The sequence below is a fragment of the Physcomitrium patens genome, chromosome 8, assembly GCF_059467195.1.
Source record: "Physcomitrium patens ecotype Gransden chromosome 8, ASM5946719v1, whole genome shotgun sequence".
NCBI lineage: Eukaryota > Viridiplantae > Streptophyta > Bryopsida > Funariales > Funariaceae > Physcomitrium > Physcomitrium patens.
In genome coordinates, this window is record NC_143417.1 from 16,397,991 (window position 1) to 16,416,583 (window position 18,593).

Genomic DNA, 18,593 nt, shown 5'->3' on the forward strand with positions numbered 1-18,593 from the left:
AAAAGAGTTGGAAAAGGATTTTGATAGCAAAAAGAGATTTTAGAGCATCCATATAAATGAATGGAGATGGATGATAAAAATCTCTATTCATATTAGTCAAAAAGCATGACCAATGGGCTTTGAGGAGGTTGCATGAGACCATATTAGAAATTAGGGTTAGTTTTTTGAAGGAATTTGAGCTTTGGAGGCTAGGATCAGTAAGTGTAGATTTTTGGCTATGGTTTTTGTGTAAATTTTGAATCATTTGAAGTTTATATAAAAGAGATATGGGTGCTCAAAGTTAGGATGTTGATTTTGTACCTATTATCATACTTTTGGATATAACGCATGCCTACAAAAAGCAACAAAGGATCGGCAACTAGTATTGGAGAAAGTACTCTCTTGACTATACTTTTGACATATTGATTAATAGATTTCAAGTTTGAATGAAGGAGATATTAGAGGTTGAAGTCGGCGCTTGCAAATCTAATGATAGTTAGTGACCCAAATTACTAATGGTTGTGTTTTGACCTTTATCTTGTGTAATTTGTCAAGATTTTGGCTTAAAATTTCCATGAATGTATATTTTTATGTAATCAAATTTTGTATATAAGTTTTGTAGCATTTGGATTTTGGATTTGTGAGATATGATGGAAATAGTACTTAGGTACTTGTGAATTAGGGTTTTAGAATACCTGATAGGATTTTTAAGATGCAAGATAATCAGTAGCAAATTTATAGTTGAATTTTTGTATAATAAAGCTTAAAGGTGAATTCTATAATATCCATGAATTCAGCAAAATCTGAATAGTTGGATCAAGAGATATAAATTTCTAAAGTTTGGAAAGAAGAAATCTTTTGCCAAAATATTATATTTTGAAGGGATTTTATTATAACTAGAGAATTTTATACAAAGTAAAGGAGTATTTTGGGAGTCAAGACTTTATATATATGTTGAAGATGGATATATAGAACTATGGTTGAATTTTTGTATAAAGATGACCTTTTGGGAAGAGATTGTGGATTTCTTTTGAAGTTATTGAAAACCTAATCTACTAACAAATGATTAGATATGATTTGATATAGCCAACAATGGTAGAGAATTTCTAGATATTTTAGAAAGTCTTATGTACAAACCTTCTTAAATATAAAAGGATTTTCTAATAAAATATCTTATTGATATTATAGTATTTATTTTTCTTTTACTTTTAAGGTTAAATAACTTATTAGAGCTTGGCCAATAAGTTAAGACTAAATTCTCTACAATTAGATACCTAGTATATTCTTAGATAGAAAACCACGCAATATGACAAACCTAGTGAATCTGATGTAAAACATCTGGAATGGAGAGTTTTTAAGGAGTAATTTTTGGCTTTATATTATGGCTAGAGAACAACGAGATGGTTGTAGGAGTTGTACTAGAGTATCACTATTGTAGCTTGATTCTACCACAATTCAAATGTTTCAAGTATTTGCTATGTTTAAGCAACAATAATAAGCAGTGGAATGTAAAGAAGTAATGGCTACTAAAGCTTTGCAATCTGTGGTTGGATTATTGGATCAATTTGATGGTAAAAACATCTCCAAATATTTGAAATATTATTTGCAGCAGATACAGCTCAATAAGATATTAGAAAAAGAATTGATGCTTACATTTGAGCTTACAATTGTATCAGAGTTACAAAAGTATATAAAAAGAATTATTGAAACTCATGGAACAAAATGAGAGGATTTTATCTTTTAATTAAAAGAAGAGTATTTTTTGGAAGATGTTGAAAGGATTACAAAAAAATCATTCATAGAATGGATTAATAAATCCAATAAGGAATTGGTTGCAACACAATTACTTCAAGAGTTTAAAAGACAATTTCTTCAATTATCTCTGATAGAAAAACTTAAACTTAAAAATGACAAGGTAGAATTATTTCTTCAATCAGCAAAAAATGAACTACAAAGGGAGTTGGAATTATTATTGGAAGATAATATAGGAGATAATAGACTTATCATTGTTTTAAAGAAGATTTCTAAAGCAGTGGATATTCTTGCTAAAAGAAAATACTAGAAAAATAAAGTGGTGATAAGGTAAGAAACTAGACCTCCATCAATTGTAATATCTCATCAACAACTATCAAAACCTGTTATATCAATATCCACTGTTTCAATTCCTATGTCTATAATTGTACCATAGAAAGATGTAATTGAAGAGTTGGTGAAAGGAATGAAAGACTTACAAATCAAATTGACAAAATTAGACTAGAAAGGAAGAATATCTGAGATCAAACTTGCATCAAAGCAAGGATATATACAAAGATGTATTTGATGTGATAGTATTGGGCATTCTTATAAAGAATATAGAGATTTTGCTAATATTCTATAACAAAGAGTAATTTTATGGAAAGATGGAAAAATTGAATTGCGAGATACAGATGAATTTCTGAAAACTAATTTTAGAAAAGGAGGGATGAAGAAGGTTTTGGAAGAGCATTTATTTCAATAGGCTATGGCATCAAGGGAGGCTATTACTTATGGCATTAAGGTTGTAAAAGAAAAGGAGGATGTTTTTGGCAAGCATATAAACACAAAGGATCTATGAAATTGTGATTGTCATTTTATTTATTCTATAATTCTTTTTAGAATAAACTTGTATAGGAGAATTCGAACACAGGGAAAGACTAAGGACATGAGTTTCACTTATTAGGATTATACAATTAACTATATTTCAAACCACTAAAATACTAAGCACATGAGTTTCACTTATTAGGGTTACACAATTAACTGTATTTCAAACCACTAAAATATTAAGAAATACTATAATACTTCCTCCTAGTAACAATACTCCTTTAACAATTGATAACCACAATGTGCAATCCTGCACTTTCAAAAGACCGCTCAAAACTCAATAAATTCCATCCAACACCAAGAATAACAGACTTCACTCCAACCAATCTGAATTCACAGAATTCTTGTAATTACAGACTTCCTTTATCAAAATACACATACATAATTCTCAATAAAAAATAATCATAATCTTCCATCCATAATCAATCTTCCAATAACTTCTCATATAATTCAATCACTCAGTACTCCAATTACATAATCAATAACTCTTAAATCAATCTCTGATTTATTTCTTAGACTCACTTCTCAATATTCAGAAACTATCTATTACTCTTCAACGACAAAAAAAAATAAAAAAAAAACAAAGAAGAAGCACCAAGCTTATTCTCGGCTTATGACTATCGCAGTCTGGTACCTTGACAAACTTCTACAACTCCTATATAATTACTACTGATTTCTAGATTCTAACCTTAATCCTATAATAACCACTTTTAATAACTGAATCTATCATCCGTCTCCTTAATTTGACTATTCTATAGACTATTAGTTTATTTTATCAATATCTTATAAAAATGAACTAATATCTATTCTACATAGCTCCACTCCTATCTATGCAACGTCCTCGCAAATACACAATTGATTCCTATCTAAAAACTATTTAACAAAATTCTTCAAAATTACTAATTCCTCTGGTCCACCTAATTAATCATTTGTTGCATTATCGAATGTAGGTTCCACCGATTCTGGTTCTAAATTCAAATTCTTCTCCTCCTCCAATCCATCTATCGGCTCCTTCCTCAGCTATTTTGATAGATCCTCATTATACTCACCCAATTCATAGACTTGAGCCTCTAATTTCAAGATCTGGGCATCACGGAGTTCCAACTGATGCTGCTGCTGACTCATCTATTCTGGAACATCTTCAATTGACACTTGAGATTTACTTCTCACTGTTAATTCTTCTATCAATTTTTTCACCTCACCTTATAAAACTTCGATTTCAGACCTCAACTTCTCCGTTTTACATCTGGATTGGTCACTCAATGCTTCTTTTTCTTTTATCAATAACTCTGCCCTGTCTCTTTTTGCCTCCAATTGGCATTTGAGTTTCTCCCATTCCAAATCTCATGTCTTGCGATTTTGGATCAATTCGTCCCGTTGTCCTTCTACAATCCATAAGATAAGTTCTTTTTCTTTAATTCAAGACTCATATTAGTGAATCCATTTCCGCTTCAATACCAGCTTAGATTCCTCAATTTTATTTATCATCCATTTTTGCTCTTCAATTCTTTTGTTTTGCTCTGATATCACCTTCTTACTATCCTCTAAATCTCGTTTGCTACTATCGTCTACATCCAATGTTCATACCATACAATATATTTGTGAAATATACTTCAATAAAGCATTCTTAAGAGGTATTCCTTTGGGCAATCGATCTTGTGGAAACACCAATTGATTAATATCCATCGAAATAGGGATTTCATTCTCCTCCTCCACCACTAAACGAATTGGAACCAGTTCTAATTCAATAACTAGAAGGACCCTTCGTGCCACTGTATGACTTGACTCCCCAATTTTGTGTATTATATCCGTTGTATTGACATTCTATAGCAACGAATTTTGTTCTTTCCGTGGAGGCAGTGGCACTAATATAGGACTGTCCTATACTGGCATTGTTTGATGCAATGTATGCACGATTACAGCATACACATAATTGAAACAAAGCAAATAAGTGAATTTCTCCAATTTCTACTTGGCTCCTATCTCCGCATAAATATGAGTGGCTATATACGCTGCCTAGTTGAACACCATCTCTTCCAATGCCCCTATCGCTATATACAATAACCATTTGGGCATATATGTGGGGTGTCGGTACAATCCTAACTGCCTCACCACAAAATGGAACCATTCCACGAGTTCTGGTGAAATTACCTCAACAGTCTGCCAACCTTGGCTCCTCTTAAAGGCCAACATACCTCCCTTGAAATATCTTCTTAGATTGAAGTTGCTTAAGTCATGAGCTCCTACCGCAATTTCTCCTATGAGAAGATACAACACTTTTTCCAGGATTGTTCCATCAATCCTGATAATTCGTCCTTGTACTACACTCAATCCATTCTTAAGGTTGTGGTTTGTAATATATTCCTCCCCTAATGACACATTAATTGATGGTAAGCAATCTGACTATATAAAAACTGGAACAACTGTACATTTTAAAAGTCTTTTATTCTTTTTGGCGTCCAATAGATATCCAGCTTCATCAGCTCTATATTGGTAATGATTATCACAAAAGGTGGTTTTGATGCGCATCTAGCTCTCACATTTCGGCCACTATGCTCTTTGACTGTAGCTCGCTTTGCACTTTCAATTGCCATGATGCTCCCTCTCTCAAACTCTTAACTGGAACTACTATGCTTTAAAATGTAAGAAACACAAGAAATAGCAATCTCAGAAAACAATTAAGAACGATAACACAGAATGACCTCTAACTGGTGCCCCACTCCTATTCTCCTACTATCGGTGATCATGACAACATGTTATCCATACTATCTATTTTTTTATCTCCATCCCATCTAACACATTAATAATTCCTAACTATCTTTTTAGCCCTATCTACACCTTAATACACTTATACCATACTTAGGTCTACCTTATGTCCATTCGAAGTCATCCCTCTAAAAAAATAAAAACCCATCTTGAGTTTTATGTATTCTATAACCGTAATCGATTCCCGTTAATACGGGTACTGAAGCAATGGCCCATGAAATCCTCCAATTGAACAGACCTATTGAAAAAACCTTCAATCACCTAATACAGCCCATACCAACGAACTTGAAATTTATTCGGAAAATGATTAAACCGGCTTTCGTATAGTAATACCAAATCATTAGGCATAAAAATCTTCAGACGCAGTTTATTATCATAATAACTCTTCCTTCATTTTTGAGTTGCTTCCATATGAAAAAAAGCTGTAGCCGGTATTTCATCCAATTCTTTCAATTTTACCAACCGAGAATGTAATAACTCTTTGTCACTTAGTCGTTCATCCAAGGTAATCCGTAAACTTTGAACCTCCAATTCAATGGATAAAATTATCTCTTGATTATAAACTAGTTGAAACGGAGTAGAGTTGGTAGTTACTTTATATGCAGTATGATATGCCCATAAAGCCGCAAAGAGTTTGGTCTCCCAATTGGTACCCGCCCCCAAAATTGTCTTAGTTAAGACCTTGAACAAAATTTTGTTGGTCTTTTCCGTTTGCCCATTAGCATGAGGATGATATGAAGTGATTTTTTGATGCTTACACTCATATGTGTTCATCAAGGCAGCTATGGTAGCATCTAGGAAATAGGTGCCGCGATCGCAAATCAATTCCTTTAGACAACCAAATCGAGTTATAATATTCTCATATAGAAATGAAGCCACCATACTGGCATTATCATGGCGGGTAGTAATAGCCTCTGCCCATTTTGTTATATAGTCCGTGGCGACTAAAATATATCACTTTTTGCCAGGTTTTGACACTGGTGCGATGGAACTGACAAAATCAATATCCCATTTTTCGAACGGTACTTGTGCCAAGATTGGAACTAATGGCATGGTAGAATTGCCCATGGATTGACCAATTTGTTGACAGGGACAACAACGATGAACAAATTGGTATACATCAGAAAACATTGTGGGCCACCAATATCCGGCCATTAAAGCCTTGCAAGCAGTACTATCTCCCGCAAAATAACCACCACAAGTATCCAAATGGAAACCTTTGAGGATTGACTGTACTTCACTTGGAAAGATATAGCAGTGTAAAATACCATCTTTGCCTTGTTTATACAAAGCATCGTAAATCATTGTATATAGGGCACTCTTCAAAATGAGTTGCTTCTTAAGCTTCTCGGTGAAAGTTGGTGAAAAGGTGTGGAAGGTCAGAAACTGAATGATTTCACTATACTTGGGAGAAATCACATCCACTACAAATAATATGGCGTCGAGAAAAGCATCCGGGACAGGCTCGTTGTGAAGAATATTAGACAACCGGGTGTCACGGACATAGAAATACAAGTTCGAGATCTAACAAGAAGTTCAAGAAGAACTGACAGGAACTAGATTAATCAGATGAATACAAAAATAACACCAGAGAGGTGAGCTAGAGCTCCAAGAGATGTGTTGTCGAGACTGAAGAAGTCTTCAATCTCGATTCCAATATATACTCCTATTTAGGAAGCTTCTCAAATAACTTCTATCAACTAAGAAGCTTCTAGAAGATTTCAGAGACTTGCTTCTAGAAGCTTCTAGAAACTTGTCTCTAGAAGGTTCTAAGGATTATGTCCCTAACATCTTCTACCAACTAAAAAGCTTCTAGAAGGTTCCAGAGACTTACTTCTAGAAGATTCTAGAAACTTATCTCTAGAAGGTTCTAAGGACTATGTCCCTAACATCACCCCCTCTTTTAGCTTCGAGGTCTCTGAGAAGCAATGTTGTTGTTAATCACTACCAATGTAAGAAAATAAAAATTTGTCCCATAACATCTGTTATGAACTCCAACTGTTGTTCACGAGGCAAGTGATTCATCGGCCCTTGAAGTCAATGATAGTGGTCCACTCTTTCAACTTTTGACCAAGCATGAACTTTCGTGTCCTCATTGTGAAATTGCCTTGCAAATATGCCTTCTGGCTGACAATCGTAAGCAAGCTCGAACTTGAATACAATCACCAGTGATCGGTTACTCGGTATCCTCCGTCGTCGTCGTGGTGTAGGCGGTTCTTCATCTCGGGGTTGCCTTGATGAGCTAGTCGATTGAGATAATCTGACTGACATAGTATCTATCTCTTGGCTATCCATATCAAAAGACCAAACTATGGCTACTGAAAAAATTTTACTTTATCTTAGAGAAAATAACTACATCAACTGCGAATTTTGGTGGTACTTTCTCCCTTTCTTATATTCTTGGATGAGCAAGCTTTAGAAGGAAGCTATCGTCAAACCGGCTTAGGTTTATGAGGATGTTGTTCATGAAACTCCTATACCTTTAGCAGCGCATTGGCAAGATTTCAGCTGGCTCCAACGTTCGCTCATTAATGTCGTAGCCGCACCAATGAACAAGATACTCCAACTTGCTCCACCTTTGCCATGAATCCAACACCTTTTCAACCTCGTATTCTTCATGGTTCTCGATCTTAATACTAGGTGGTGGACATTACACTCTTCCACGAAAAGATGACTCTCGATAAGGCTCCAACAGAGAAACCTGAAAGACTGGATGTACCTTCATAGAAGTCGGTAATTCCAGATGGTATGCCACTGGATTGATTTGCTTCTGGATGATAAATGGTCCGAATCTTCGATAGTCCAACTTATCACATTGTCGCTTGATCTTGATATTCCGTCGAAGAAGCCATGCTTTATCTCCAATTTTGAAAGTAGGTGCTTGATTCTGAAATCTATCTACACACGCCTTGTAGGATTCTTGAGCGGATTGTAATTGAAGCTTCAATATATTTTGAAGCTCTGATAGTTGTTTCGCAAATCCTTCAGCTGCTGGATTGTTATTTATTGACACACTCAATAAATCAAGCTTCGAATGATGCCTATAGTTGGAAAAGAATGGTGTGTATTGAGTTGATGCATGGAGGGTATTGTTATATGTAAACTCGGCTAGTGGCAGATATGTGGTCCAATCGCTCATTGATAGTTGATGCTGCATCGTAAATATTGTTCCAAGACTTGGTTCACCCATTCCATTTGGCCATCAGTTTAGTGATGAAAAGTCAAAGAAAGCTTGATATCCACCTTCAGTATCTCAAAGAGAGATCTCCAAAACTTTGATACGAATTGGGTTCCTCGATCTGATACGATATCATCTGGTAGTCCATGATATTGATACACATTATAGAGAAAGAGCCTTGCTGTGACTTCACTAGACGATGTCTTCTTGCATGAGACAAAGTGTGCCATTTTTGTAAGCCGATCTACCACGAGAAAGATGCTGTCAAATGAATTCGATGATGGCAGGTCCGTGATGAAGTCCATGGAAACTGAAGACCATAGTCGACGTGGAATCAACAATGGCTGTAGGAGTCTATAAGAGTGATGTTGAGGATTCTTGGATCTTAAACAGATGTCGCACGAGAAGATAAAATCTTTCACATCCTTCCACATTTGGGGCCACCAAAAATCTCGAGAAATAAGCTACAATGTCTTATTGAATCCAAAATGTCATGCAGTTGGAAAATCGTGGCGAGATTGAAGAACTCGGAGTCGTGCTGGTCCTTTTGGGATATACAATCGCTCTTCAAAGTATAAAAGATCTCTCTCCACCTTGAACTTATTGTCATTGGCATGCTGCTTAATATCAATGGCTACTGAATCTTCAATGGTCACGGCACGTACCTGATTCAGGAAGTCAGCATCAATTGGCACAATAGGAGCACAAAGCTGAAATTGCTCTGGCTTCAATACTGTCGTATATTGTTGATCAAACGCTACTTCTCCAGCCTTTGGTACAAGATATGATCTCCTCGATAAGGCATCAGATAGTCCTTGCTGCTTTCGAGGTCGATAAGTGATAACAAAATTGAACCTAGATAGCAACATACTCCACTGAGCTTGATGTCGATTTAGAACTCGAGCCGACATAAAATACTCCAAATTCTTGTGATCTGTGTATACGATCACTGGGTGGGCAGCTCCTTTAAGAATGTGATGCCATTCTTGGAAAGAATCCACTATAGCAAGAAGTTCCTTATCGTGGATCTCATAATTGATTTAAGCAGTAGAGAACTTTCGAGAATAGAATGCAACTAGATGGAGCTTCTTGTCTTCTCCCATTTGTGAAAGTACAGCTCCCAAAGCAAAATCCAAAGAATCAATTTCTAAATAAAAGGCCTTTGTAAAGTCTAGATGTACCAAGATTGGAGCCGTAGTAAATGTGGTCTTCAGGTCTTGAAATGCCTTCTCCGCTAGAAGTCCCCATTCCAGCTTATCCTTGCATGTCAACCAAGTGAGAGGAGCAGCAACTTGAGAGTAATTCTTGATGAAGATCCGATAGAAGTTGGCAAAACCAAGAGAGCATTGTACATCTCTAACCGTCTTCGGAACCTCCTAGGACATGATTGCTTCCACCTTCTTGGGGTCCATCTTGAAGCCTTCCATAGTCGCAACAAATCCCAGAAACTCCATCTCTATTTGGTAAAACAAACACTTCTTCAACTTGGCATATAGTCCTCGCTCGCGTAGTTTCTCCAAGACCAAACGAACATGCTTTTCATGCTTTTCCTCGTTTTTGGAGAATATCAAAATATCATCTAAATAGATGACAACAAAATCGTCAAGGTACTCTCAAAAAATGTCATTCATCATATGTTAAAAGACCGTTGGAGCATTGGTAAGACCAAAGGGCATGACATTATACTCAAAATGGCCATACCTTGTACGGAACGCTATCTTCCACTCATCTCCTTCCTTGATTTGTACGAGGTTGTAAGCTTCCATTAGATCAATTTTTGTAAAGTTCCTTGCATGTCTAAGTTGTTCTAAGAGACCAAAAATCAAGGATAATGGGTAACAATTCTTCTTTGTTACCTTGTTGAGGCCTCGATAGTCCATGCACATCTGCAACGAGCCATCTTTCTTCTTCACAAATAAGATGGGTGCTCTAGTTGACGATTTTGAATGATGGATGAAGTTCTTGGCTAGATTCTTGTCGATGTACTTCTGTAACTCCACCAACTCCATCTGCGATAGATTGTAGATTGGGCCAAAAGGCAGTTGTGCTCCTTCCTGCAAGTCTATGGCGCAATCATATGATCGGTGTTCCGGTAGTATATCGGCATTCTTCTTTTGAGACACGTCTTTAAAATCCTTATATCAAGCCAAAAGCATACTTGTTGTCGAGATCTTCTCCGATAGTTAGAGTTGCATAAATGACAAACGGTGTGCCTTCTTTGGACGATCTTATAAACGCTCTTGCTCCAATGAATAAAGATTTCTCTATTCAGGGTTTTTTACTAGGCTTGCTCTTGGGTGGTTTTGTGGGAAAGGTCATCTTGCGCAACCTCCAATCTATGGATGGGTTATGCTTTTTCAACTAAGAAAGACCAAAAATAATAGGATTTGATGGGGTTCTAATAATATTAAAAATAATATGACTACTATGGCCCTTAAACGTCACTTCTATAGGTTTTGATTCATGGGTGACACTACCAGATAATAAAGGTCGTCCATCTATGACCTCAATGTGAATAGGTTTGGATTTTTGTACTAAAGGGATCTTATGACGCTTTGTAAATTCTTCGTTTAAAAACAAGGACATGCTCTTGAATCTAATAATGCTAAGGTTCTCAGTTTCTGAAGGCCAATAAGTAAAGAAATTGTAAAGCAAAGGGCAGGTTGAGCGAAAAGAAAGGAACCTGATTGTTGTTGTGATATTTCACTATCTAGCCGCACGATTCCTATTATGGCTGGGCATCCTCGTTTTCCTAAACAAACACAGCCCTAGTCTAGACAATATGTCAATTTTGCTTTTTGAGGTAGTTTTTAACTTTGTGGCCTTCTTCACCGCAATACAAGCATAGACCTTTTCCATACGTCACTTTTTTTCTTCTAGAGTAAGAGATTTGACACGTACCGCATCAATTTGCATGTCTTCTATCTCTGAATGTGAATTCACACTGCTTGCCTACATAGTTGGGGCATGGCGAATCATATGTTGTCTTGAACGTTGGTCTTGGCGGCGTTGGAATAGGTGATTATCGCACTTCATAGCTTGGCTAATAGTTTCGTTGAGCATTTTCGGATCAGGAAGAATTAACAGCAAATCCTTCACATCGTCCCTTAAATCTCAATACAATTGACTCATCAACGCTTCTTTGTCCCAATTGATGTTATATGCTAATTGCCTGAAGTCCGATGTATAGACTGATGTAGAGCGCATCCCTTGTCGTACTGACCGGATCTTTGTTGTAGCCCATCGAATCTTGTCGTGTTCACCAAATGCTTCCGTAAATACCTCCAAAAAGGTTTCAAAGTTGTTTAATATGGATGATCATTTCCCAAACAAAGGAGCAAACCATGATAGAGCTTGCCCTGTAAGTAAGGTTCCAATAAGCCCAACAAGTGACTCCTCTGTTGGATAGCATTTACGCTATAAAACTGTTATCAACCTAATTTGGTTGATGAATCCTTGAAACTTGGAACGCGTACCATTGAACTTGTCCGGAAGGCTAACTTGGGGCTCTTTATGTTATAGAATCAGTGGTACTTGTCAAACCTGAGGCAAAGTTGCTTCTCCAAGTGCAGAAGTTTGAGACTGGTGCAACCTAGATTGTGCCATTTCAAATGCTCCATCATTATGAAGCCTTGCCACGACTCCTTCAATCTCTACAGTTCCTTGCGATTATGTAGCGAAGGCATTCATGATAGCATCCAACTTGGACTCCGAACTTTCCGTCATATTAATGTCTTAGCCTCCGGCCATTCTAAGAGAAGGACAAAAATGACTCTACAAGAAGACACTATTGGTTTAGAGGAGGGTACTCCACAACCTCTAAAATGCCTTAAGAGCTTCAAGAAAAGGGATAATCCACTCTGTCCAAGAAGAATAAGACTTCAATATTGTAACAAAAGAAGTATCAGTTTAGAGGAGGGTAATCCGCAACTTCTAAAATGCTAGTATATTTCTAAGTAGAGGGGTAATCCACACTCTAACAAGGAAGAAATTAGCTCTGATATCTGAGGTGAGTGAAGTCTCGACAAACTGTCATGGACATAGAAATACTGGCTCGAGATCTAACAAGAAGTTTAAGAAGAATTGACAAGAACTAGATTAATCAGATGAATACAAGAATAACACCAGAGAGGTGAGCTAGAGCTCCAAGAGATGTGTTGTCGAGACTGAAAAAGTCTTCAGCCTCGATTCCAATATATACTCTTACTTAAGAAGCTTCTCAAGTAACTTCTATCAACTAGGAAGCTTCTAGAAGGTTCCAGAGACTTGCTTCTAGAAGGTTCTAGAAACTTGTCTCTAAAAGGTTCTAAGGATTATGTTCCTAACATCTTCTACCAACTAAGAAGCTTCTAGAAGGTTCCAGAGACTTACTTTTAGAAGATTCTAGAAACTTGTCTCTGGAAGGTTCTAAGAACTATGTTCCTAACACCGAGATAAACGACAAGATTGGCATGTTTCTTCCCGTGTCGTATGACAATCATAAAATTAAACTCTTGTAAGAGTAAAATCCATCAGATAATGTGTCCACTCAATTGAGGCTTATTAATCATGTATTTGAAGGCATCATGATCCACATAAAAAATAAACAGATATCCAAGACAATTAAGATGATCTTGTTTTGTACTGAATGTACAAAAGTCATCTAAAAAGATTTCCATAAACAGCCAGAGATAGTCTTGGAAGGCTTGAGTCATCACTCTTTGAAACGTGGCTGGGGTGTTATATAACCCAAAAGGCATCACACAATAAGCAAATGTGTCTCAATCCATAGTGAAGGTCGTCTTAAGCTGGTCTTCCATTGCAATTTGAACTTGATTATATCCGAAAAATCTATCGAGGAACAAATAATATTTGCGATCGACTACGGCATCCAATATACTATGTGTGAAAGGCAACGAAAAGTAATCCTTCTTGGTGGTCGATTAAGCGATAAAGCGCATTTTTCCATTCTTTTTCAAGACTTACTCGCTATTCGGCACCGATAAATAAAAAACTGTAAGAAGCTTATGTAATTCCTCCTTCCGAGTGAATATTTAAGATTAAGGCGATGTGCCGACATATTTTGGTCCTCAATATCTTCGTAAGTCAAAAAAATTCTCATTCCAACAAGTGCCGACTTTTGGTCCTCAATATCTTCGTAGACATTAATTGTCCGAGGTTCTGTTGTAGTCTCCAAGTTAATAGTTTGATATAAAGGTGCAACAACGATGTTCTATTTCAACTTTTGCGCTGGTTAAAAATCAGTCGATATGTTTGAGATGTGCAAAGTACTGAATCCTGTGTCCAGAGCACTCACATAGTGCACATCATACTTGGTCATCCAATCAATACTAACATACTCAGAGTTTTCTAAATCCATCGGATATATCAAGTGTTCTCCCAGACCTTCACATTGGTACACCACTCTAGGATGTTGTGCTGCCTCTACGGACGCCTCTGTAAGTAGTGCAACTACATCATTATTGGAGCTAAGCTCATCATCCAACGTCAATTCAGATGCTGGCAATTGAGACTCCCCGTGATAGCATACTAGATACATTTGTAATACCATTTTGTTTCCACCCTTGCCAATCGTCAAAGTACCTCAACACTAATCGTTCTAGGTCTTTGCCTGATAAAACCAAGGGCGTTCCAATAAAATTGAATATGATAAAATCAAACATTGTAGCCAAAGATGATATAGTCAATTACATATGCAATACTAACAATTATAATTTGAACACTTTGTAAAATACTCATTGGTTTAACCCGACTATGGTCTGCCATCTATAATATTAATATCGTGGGTACTAAGTGTTCCAAATCTAAAGCATCTATTGTATCAACGTTTATTAAATTGACACTAAAACCACCATCCATTTGAGCACCTAAGATTATAACACCGTCAATCAAAACATCAATGGTTGGTGCATTTGGGTCAGGGTTCAAATTGACTTCACAAACTTCCTTATTACATTGCCTATGGTATATTAACGATGAATTCAATGTAGAATGACACTCACGTACAACCGCTAGAAGTTACTTCATAGAAATAAAAGGCCGAATAGCATCTAGATCCTTCAATATGTCATAGGGTTCCATATTTAGGATAATATCCAATGTCCTCTTTCTTTTCATTGGTTGGAGTTTAACTCCTTGAGGTAAGATATTCTTCCGCCCTAGACTCAGAATTCGAACAACACATGGAGCTTCCTTGGAATTCACGCTTCCTAGAGGATCTTTCAATAGAAAAGACGTTTTCTAAAACTATGTAGAGAATGAAACAACTTGAAACGGATCCGAAGCCTTCGTAATCGATACCTCATTGGGTAGTCGAATCGAGTCAAGTCTCATACTGAGTAAGAGGCCCGTAACAAGACTGGGATTGGATGTCCCCATAATTTAATCAAATTGGCCCTTTGCTTCAAGATCACCCAAATGTTGAATTGGTCCTTTCACTTTTTGCTGTCTCCTGGTAAGAACGACTTGGATACATTCCATCCAATTTATCAAAGAATTTTAAGCACCTTGATTTATATCCTCCATTTTTCCTTGATTTTGGATCTGCTCATCCCGATTATTGAAATTAAACGGAGCATTACATTGCTAATAAGTATGCCCCAACTGCTTGTAATTTCCACAAACTGGCACATAATCATCACTGGCTCTAGGATTGGGACATTTATTGGCATAATGGCCAATCTAACTACAACGGAAACAATAAAGTAGTCTTCTTACACCCCCATCAAGCATATTAGATGTGTCCACTAGTATATACCTACTAGGCTTATTTCATGTAGGATTAGAAAATGATCCTGGTTGTCTCATTGGAACAGAAGGAACTTGGTTTGATGATGCCGATGGAACATATTATTGATACCTCTGCTACTTCTTCTCGTAGTTCTTGGAGTTTGATGTAGATCCCTGATTAAAATTGGAACTTTGAAAGTTATTGAATGCTCAATTTTGTCGATTAGATCGATTTCTATTCCATCTAAATGTATTTCTCAATTGAACTTGATTGACGTCCTAGTAAATTGGTGGAATAATGGTCTGATTATTGAATTGTTGTTGCTTTTGCAAATTCCAATAATAAGTTCTTAAGAGCTTTTCTTCCGCAAAATGTACATTGACCTATCATTTGTGAGGATGAAGGGCATTTTGTTCCCAAATGACCATGGCCCTTAAAATTACTATACTAAATATTAGTCCTAGTATTGATAGGCTTTTGCCTCTTCTCCTTATTCGTGGCTATATTGACGGCCATTTCCTCCAATTTTCTTCGTTAGGTTCAATAATAAGGCTTCATTAGAATTTTTTGGGGTTGGTATTATTGGTAACTCTATCGATTGTTGTTGATATGGAAAATATGGAGCATATGCTGTCGTATTACATGCTTTCTTGCTCGAGAACGCGTCGGGCGTCTGGCTGTAGAAGGTAGTATGGAGATTTGCTAATATTCAAACAGTCTATCAAATTTTGACTGTTGGAATATAAACAACTGCAAGAATACACCGTAAATCTATACGGATGCCATTCATTATCCAAATCACTTTCATCTTCTTGCTGCGGAATCTCTATACCTTCATTAAGGTCTTCCATATTCATCTCCGTGAGTCTTCGTTTAAATATTTTTACTCGCTTCTCTGCAATTGGTATTTTCAATTTTGTACCATCTAACTCCCGTAATGAGTAAGTCGCATTATCATGAACAGTTTTTACTATATATGGTCCAAACCAACGTTTTGAAAATTTCAACAATGTACTATGTTGATTATCCAGACTATTGTCATAAACAAGTACCCAGTCACCTTCTTCGATTGCTTTAGGTCTCAATCGATGTTGCTTATCGAATCGTGCCTTGTTTTGTAACCTTGCTCTTTTTAACCTTTCCAATGCTATTTGCACATCTTTCGATCTTTGCTCCAATTGTTGAATCCTAACAGCCAGAAGTTCTTCTCTTGTCAATCCATCTTTCCATGGTAGCAGACTCCAAGTAAGTACCTTTTCTTCAATCGGCATAATTGATTTTTGACCTGTCATAAGTTCTACTGGCATATATCTTATCACTGAACTATGTGTTGTTCGATCAGCCCATAATGCAAATGACAAAAGCCGTGGCTACTCTTTAACTTTCCCATTACAAGCTTTAACTAATGCTTTCACAATCGATGGGTGACTGCATTCGCTTTTTGCATTCCCTTCCGGATTATAAGCAGTAGTCAGTGATAGTTTAACTCCACATCTTTCAAAGAACTTACGAGCTTCTTGTGCATTTAATTCTCCACAATTTGCAGTGATTTTTCCTACGCATCCGTAGCGGCAAATGACATCTTTAAGCAAAAACCTACAAATCCCCTCTGTAGATTTTGTCTTCAATGCTCTTCCTTCTACTTGATTTGATAAATCTTCATGAGCTAAAACCAAATATCTCATCTGCTATAATCGAACTGGCATAATAACCAAATCAACAATCCATTTTAAATGAATAGCTAGAGGATACGTAGGATGAAGACCATCTCGATGTCGGATATTAGAATACGATTGACAGATTTCACATGACTCTACAAATGAGAGCACATCTCGATACATATTTTTCCACCAATATCGTTCCTTGAGTTTAGCAAAAGTAGCCCAGATTCCTCTATGCCCTGTCCATGAACTATCATGAAACTCCTTTAATAATTTTAGTTTTTCTTCCTTTTTGCGTATCACTCGTTGTGGCATCCCAATTCCTTTCTTCGATCTCTTCCATAAGAATCCATCTCGAAGTAAAAATCCATATGCTTTTTTTCTTATTTATTTTAATTTTTCTGTAGACCAATTCCCCTGCTTAGTCAAGGTATTCAAGTAATGACCAATATTCAATAATTCTCCTTCATAAGATTCTTCAAGAAATAGTTTATCTTCCATGTTGAGATTTGATATTGAATAGAATTTCAATCTGATGTCATCAATGTCTTCAACCATTTCGTCTTCCCTCTCGTATCTTGCTCGAGATAGCATGTCTGCTACTAAATTGTCCTTCCTAGTAACATGCTTAAATTCTGGATTTAGTGACTTAATATAAGCAATCTATCTCAACATTGCAATATTTGGCATTAAACAGTTAATAATCATTCCAAGCAATGGCAAGCAATCTATTTCAATTACTACTACTGCCCCAATCAAATATTCCTTTTCAGCTTTCATAGCCGAAACAACTCCCCAAAGTTCTCTTTTGACTTGCGAATATGCACGCTGACGATTACTTAAAACTTTAGCTCCAAATCAAACTACAAATCTATGCCCACTAGAATCATCTTGATCCACAGCCCATCGAATGGCAATTGGACTAGCGTCCACAGTAAGAATCACTGGTCTATTGTACTTATAATCAACCTTCCTCAATATTGGAGGTGACATCAATAATTTCTTCAATCTTTGTATTGCCTGAATATGCCTGAATATCCCTTTCTTCCCATTTAAATCGGTAGCCCTTCTGTAACTGTTCATATAATGGATCCGCTATGTGAGCATAATGAGGGATCCAGATTCGATAAAATACACATGCACCTAAAAACTTGCGAACCTCTGTTAAAGAATCACAATCCTCTTTCATCCTTCTAATTGCATCAACTTTAGTCGGATCTGGTTTTCTTTCGTAAGATCCACATAAATGTCCAACAATCACATCCTCTCGTACTCCAAATGCGGACTTCATACCCTATAATGTAAGATGAACTTCTCCAAGCCGAGTTAAAATCTTTTCACAATCTTGTATATGATTAACAACATCTTTCCGACACCCCTTCGTATCTAAAGTTTCATCCTTGTCTCCTTCTCTGCACCTTTTTATAGGAACATCATCCAGAAAAGACATAGTCTTTTTCGGAATAAAATCTCTCAATACCTTATTCATCCCATTCATCATATGCACAACTGAGTTGGTCGCGCCTTGAGGAAGAGTGCACATTCTAATCAATCCAAGTGGTCTCCTCATTGTTGTCATATCTCTACTTCCTTCGACAAGTTGAAAATGATCATAACCTGAATACAAGTCATCCATTGAATAGATCGCCCTTCCAGCAAA